Here is a 6,831-nt window from a genome sequence, read left to right as displayed (position 1 = left end):
AAGTCAGCGATATCTTTAAAAATCATTTAATTTTAAGCCTTTTGACATGTTTAGATATGTGCACATAAGCTTTGAATTTAATACTAATAAATATATCAACTAAAAAGGTAGATAAACATAATCTTTGTTAATAAACATTATTCCGGGGTGGGTATTTTTTTTTAACAGTTCAGGTTGAAAAATATTTAATCAAGTGATAAATATCAATTTAGATGGATAATAATTGAATAACTTTATTTTAAATATATATTTATTATAAAACCCATGAATAAAGGGCTCGTGCGCGAGCCTTAATTTTTTTTTCTAAATCATTTGAGCGGATGGCATGTCTTTCATCCCAATATAGCTTATAAATGACACATTATTTGTCTCTACAGATGATGTGTTGTTTGAGCAGTGGCTAAAAAAAACAGGTTTGTTAGTTGTTTTCTTTCAAAAACTTATTTTTTTTATTTTTGACCCAAAACACCTATAAAATATCCTATGAATCTTGTTTAACTAATTTATAACCTCTAAAAACACAAAAAAATAAAGCCTTGAAACCCCAAAACCAAAAATCTTTCCAGGCTTGGATTTATTTTTGTAGGCACTTCAAAGTTTAGGGTTAAAAAAAAATCTAATTTAAACTTTTTTCATTATACAAAATCATTTTGTACAAAAATTAGCTAATTAGCTATTTTAAAAGTCGAGATCATTGTAACAACAACATTTTCTCTTTAGACCAGAATCATGTTGGTCTAAATCATGTGAGTCCTTCTCTCTCCTCTTGCTTATAAAGGATTGAAAATAATGAAAATCAAATTTAATATTGAAATTAATATTTATAAAACTAAAAGGATCAGTCATTTAATAGCTAAAAAATATGAAGGATTAAAATGTACTTTTTAAATAAATTTAAAAGTTACCATCTATTTTACCCGTGTTTTTCACTTTTATTTTCTATCTTTTAATTAATTTTTTTCTAAAAAAACATGCAATTAAATGCTAATTTGGGTTTAAAATAACTTAATTGTGCAAGGAAAAGATTCAGTGATAAAATTGAATTTTTTTTAAAAAATCACTGCTTAACTGTACAAGGCTATGGCTAGGCTATACGGCAGTCAAGTCTCACCTGTTGACGAGGATAGGAGGGATAGGTGGGCATGAAGTGAAGGGCTTCGGCTTATCAGCATATCATATGAAGCCCGGCCTACTAAAACCTCTTATTTAAACTAGAAATTTTCTTTGAAATTAATTAAATTCAATTCTATAAGTAAATAATAATAAAATAAAATAAAAAATCAATCGACGGAGAAACCATAATTAAGCCCATTTCAATAGGCACACGGGCTTTCGGGCTCACGGGCAATGACCTCGCCCAAACGGTTTCCTCATCAGCAAACTTTTGTTTCTCATTTCATTATCTTCAATTAATTAAACAAGCTTGTAACCAAAAAATAAATTAATAAACAAGCTGAAATAGAGTTTCATGCACCCAAAACTTCCGTAAAGTAAAAATAAATTATGAAAAAAAATAAAATATAACATCGATAAGCATACTAATTTTTCACAAAATTCAGGTGTAAATCCAATCGTTCAGATAAACTTTCATAAAAAAAAAAAAAAAAAAAAAAAACTGCCCATGCACTAAGAAGAACATGTTCTTATTTATTGTTGTGCAGAATAAGGCTACAGGGAAAACACAATTTATTATGGAACAGTGGCATTTATGCTGGTATTTTGTCCCCCGTGTTCAATCTCAAGCGTCTTGTATAATCACTGTTACTTCAGATGCTAATAGAACAAAAAAAAAAGGGAAAAAAAATGAAAAAATTGAATTAAGTAGATACTCAAAAGCCTAAGCACAAACGATTAAATTAAATAATTAGTAACAAATAGTCAAATAGGAGTTAAAAAATGGGGGCGGGGGCGCTGATTTTAAAAACATCAGTATAATAAGCTTGAAAATCAAACAACAAATGAAAGATTATAGAGATGATATATAATTCTTGGAGGTTCAAAATACATATCTTGTAAGAAATAAGCCATAATACTCATAAGGGTATAACAAATGAAAGACGTTCCATGATATCTGTCTCCCACTTCCTCTCTCCCGAATTTCTAACAGTAAAGGCAGACTATAACCATCTGTGTTCGTTTTTCGAGACTAATTGATTTTGGGGAAAAGAACAGAAGAAGACTAAGTTAATCACAGCAAACAATGGCTCGTGGAGGTGGCCGATTGGCACCTCACAGTGACTCTCATACATGAAACGAAAACATCTATTTTTCTTAGTTTCAGGCTGCTGGCACCAATTCATTGTGAGAGTTTGAGGAGGCCCAGAAGTGGATAACAAAAATGTGAATGAACCCACAAGAACCTCAAGTTGCCCTCACTAATGAGCTGCTGATGTTTGTCCACTCAGGTGGTTACAGCTCAACCTCCTACAGACCATATCATGCTATAGTGTTTGTTGTCATTTGATCTAGGTTTCCTCAACCATTCAAGAGATATGTGTATGTATGCTTACACAAACCTTGAAGATTTTAAATGGCCAAGAGACCGGATTTTTTCCAGTAAGTTGATTCTGGTGCAGGGCCAAGCTTCTCGAATTTCTCAAATTACCAATTTCAGCTAGATGGAAGCATCAATTAGTCTAATAATAACATCGTGTCTTTTTTTCACCTCTTATCATAAATCTAAACTGGTTCAGTGCATGTTAGACGACGGTGAATGAAAAGAATTTAGACTCTACAGGTCAAATAAACTAGTTCTTATCATGAACATGATATGCTAATATAAGTATTTAACTTACAAATACTGAAGATTGGTGACAAGTCCAAGCTCACTGACGAGTATTAGCAAGGTCCCTTCAATAATCAAATCCAATTTCAAATTACCAAAACGTAAATGGCAATGACCTAAAAAAGAGTAAAGTTCGGAAAGATGGCACATACACCCTGCCGACACTGTTATTGCTGCTGCAAGTAGCTTGAAACCATGTACATAGATTGACTAGTGTAGGAGCCCCGCTCTGCAGCAAGTTGCTTGGATCTGCCAAATTTGCTTTCCAAGCAGAAAGAGCATCCCCTGTTGAGCAAGAAATTAACTATCATAAGCAGCATTCGACAACCATATCCAAAGAGAAAATATTGAATTTAACAGGGATTTGATATCATCGTTAGGAAAGATCTTTATAGCCCCAGAATTTGGCTTGACCAAAAGGTGTGTGTTTCAGTTCTGCTACCTTCTGTGTTGCAGTCTACAGACGATGCCATTAGGAATGATTAGAGAAATTTGAACGGGAGAGATCAAAGTATTTTGGAGTTGAATTTCCATGTGAACATTTTGATATGTATAGAGCAGAACTTGGCAGTTTCCCACGATCCCTACACACGATAAAGAATAGATCTAAAATATTAGGTTGGAATCAATATTTCAACTTCAGTGAAGTTCCAAAGAAATTTCACCATTAACTTTATCGAAAGTGCTAGGAAGTCCTCGTCATTTTAAAATTCAAAAGTCAAGTTTGAACGGTTCAGATCTTGGAGTGTAGAATGGGTAAATTTTTATTTGAAAATATATTAAAATAAAAAATTTATTAATTTTTAAAATTTATTTTTAATATTAATATATCAAAATTATATAAAAATATAAATAATAATAATTTAAATTTTAAAAATTAATTTTTTTAAAAATTTAATTAAACCACCATGTCAAAGGATCTTATAGATAATTTGGTAAATATTCTTGATTAAAGAAATTTTGAATGGTGTATGTACTATTTCAAATTGTATTAATAATTGTTTTTTTAAATAATTTTGTTCAGAGATGTATTAAAATAATATTTTTTATTTTTAAAATTTTATTTTATATATAAAAAAATTAAAATAATCTAAAATTATATATATATAATTAATTTAAAATAAAAAAATTCAAAAACAAACCTAAGGACCCCTCGTTTTCTTAGGAGTTTTAAAAAAAAAACTCATCGTCTGCAATCTCCAGTCTATAATTTGAAACAGGCCTCAGCTGCGTTTTTACTTTTTGATGGGCCCGAGGGCTCACACTCCTTGGACAAATACCATAAGCCCTAGTAAAATACAATATTGGGCTGGGTATAGACGACGTAGGCCTAAAATCATCGTAAGTCTCGAAGCTTACCCAAATGAAAATACATAAACTAGGCTCGTGTGCTAATGGGCCATAGTTTGGGTTCAGAGGTGCCTTTGTAACCCCGTATTTTTCATGAATGCTGCCCTTGACTTCGCTTGCTATTATGTAAAGTGTTTATTAATATATTATTCTGAAAATAAATTATTTTTTTATATTTAAATAAAAAAATAAGTTAGAAAATATTTTTTTTTAAGTAGTTATTTTCTAACCTATTATCAAGATTTGTCAGGCAGCAGGATATGTATAATATCCACAGCAGGATATTTCAAAAAGATAATATCCACAGCTTCCAAGTTAATTACAACAGCTAGCAGGATATGTATTTAAAAGACAAAATAGGAAGCCTGATACATCACAGCAGGAGCCACTGAAGCCTAAACAGAGAATAAACTATACAGTATAACCTGGAGTTAATGACGAGCTCCTTGGAAAATTGTTGCAAGCACACCGTGAGTAATGAGTGCGTGGTAAGCTCATTCAGATAGTGTTTTCAAAGTTGTTTTTGTTTAAAAATATATTAAATAATATTTTTTTTATTTTTCAAAATTTATTTATATATATAAACACATGAAAACAACTTAAAAATAAGCACAAAAAAAAAATTCTAAATTTTACAAAACTCTAATCAAACCATGAGGCTAAACACCCCCCTAGAATATTGGCCCGTGCTTCGTCACGAGTTAATATCAATTTCTTTTATACTATAAAAAAATAATTAAGAGTATGAAGAATTGTTTAATAGTATTAATAAATATAACCAAGTGTGTTAATTTTAAAATCTTTCTATTCAACTATTTGCCTAACTCAAGCCTTCAGTTAAATCATATGAGAGTTAACTCGACTTAAATCTATTAGTTTTATAGGTCTAAATGTAACTTTGATAATCGATAAAAACATGATTTAGCGTTTAAAAAAATTTCAAGATGATAATTTTAAAAAAAAAATTAATGAGACGATGACATATTGGATCGATCTCGCCTTCCACCCCGCTTGACCAGGGTCATGGACTATATTGAGTTTAATAATTTTTTTATATTTTTTTATTTAATTATATGATAAAAATAGATGTTTACAAAATTGAGCATCAACCTAAAAATAAACACTTATTTTAGACAATTATCCCTATAAAATAAACAAAAATCAATAATGCATTCTATTTTCCAACCAATCCAATATTAAATAATAAAATCAAAAAGGAATAAATTAAAAACAATTAAAAGACTAACAACAAATATATATATATATATATATATATATATATATATATATATATATATATATCATTTTAGTGAATAAACTTGTCAAACCTATAAATCAAGTAAGCATAACTAGAACGTCAAACTTGTAAACTGGGTTATGGACTCCATAGGAATTATAATTTATTTTTTTAACTACATGATAAAAAAAATTGATAATTATAAAATCAAACATCAACCCAATATTAAGATTTTTTTTAAAATCACGATAACCTTATAAAAAGCAAAACGAAATTAATTATGGACTGAATTCCTAATTAATCCAGTATCTAAGAAAGAATATAACATAAAATAATGAATTATCACCATTATTATTATAACAGTTACTATTCTTATTATTATTATTAATATTGTCACTATTATTATAGCTACCATCATTACTACTATTATCAATAAGTAATATCATAATTAATCTTGAGGGTGTAACTCAACTAGTCACGCCCTAAGTTTGCTCCATAGAGATCACAAATTCAAGTCCTGCAAGTCTCGGGGCCACCAGAGGGTTACATGATCATTAATTTCAAGACTCGTGGGATTAGTCGAGGTGTACGCAAGTTGGCCTAGACATTCACGTTGATAAAAAAAAAAAAAAGTAATATCATAATTGTTCTTAGTATTATTATCATAATCACTATCATTATCATTGCTATTATTATTGTTGTTTATATTATTGTTATAATTATTATCATCACCACTATAACTAATATTATTATTATTTTATTCTTATTACTATCATCATTACTATTATTGTTGTTATAACTATAATTATTGTTGTTGTTGTTGTTACTACTACTACGCTATTACAATCATACTCATTATTAACTATTACCACTACTACAACTATTACTACTATTATTATTGTTATTAATATAATAAATATTATTATTTTCATTATTATTAATATACTTAATAATAAATTTAAAAACAATATTACTACCACTGAAAAAAAAAACATAAATTTTATTTTAAGGGTAAAATTAATTATTATTATTATTATTGATATAATTATTAATAATCTTGAAAAAAATATTATTACTATTGAAAAAAAACCATATATTTGACTTAAAGGGTAAAATTAAAAACTATAAGAACTTTGAAAAAATAGCCAAGGAAAAAAAAATAAGAAATCAAAAGTAGAATAAATGAATTGAAAAACATAATATACGCAAATTAGAATTGAAAGGCTAAATTGTAAACAAATAAAACTCAAACAAAAGATAAAAGGACCGAAATAAAAAATCAAAATAAAAAGGATGGATTCTGAAACACCAACCAAAAATAGGGACGGATTTAAGAGGACTTAAACTAAAAAGTAATAAAAACAAAATTAAAAAAATTAAAAAAATGAGGACTGAAATGAAAAACAAAACATATAAGAAATTATAATTGAAGGACAAAATTGAAAGAAAACACAAAATT

General features: G+C 28.4%; 1 long non-coding RNA gene across 1 annotated transcript; it reads right to left on the bottom strand.

Annotated features, from left to right (window-relative positions):
* Positions 1-1,521: 1,521 nt before the first annotated feature.
* LOC118054454 (uncharacterized) lies at positions 1,522-3,442 on the bottom strand. Its single transcript, XR_004688520.2, has 4 exons — positions 3,228-3,442; positions 2,938-3,070; positions 2,796-2,850; positions 1,522-1,773 (listed from the first exon to the last, which is right to left on the bottom strand). It is a non-coding gene; the product is annotated as an uncharacterized lncRNA (long non-coding RNA).
* Between the last annotated feature and the right edge of the window lie 3,389 nt (positions 3,443-6,831).

This window comes from Populus alba, chromosome 3, assembly GCF_005239225.2.
Source record: "Populus alba chromosome 3, ASM523922v2, whole genome shotgun sequence".
In the NCBI taxonomy this organism is placed as follows: Eukaryota; Viridiplantae; Streptophyta; class Magnoliopsida; order Malpighiales; family Salicaceae; genus Populus; species Populus alba.
Note: the sequence above shows the minus strand (reverse complement) of the source record. Positions and strands in the feature narration are given on the sequence as shown.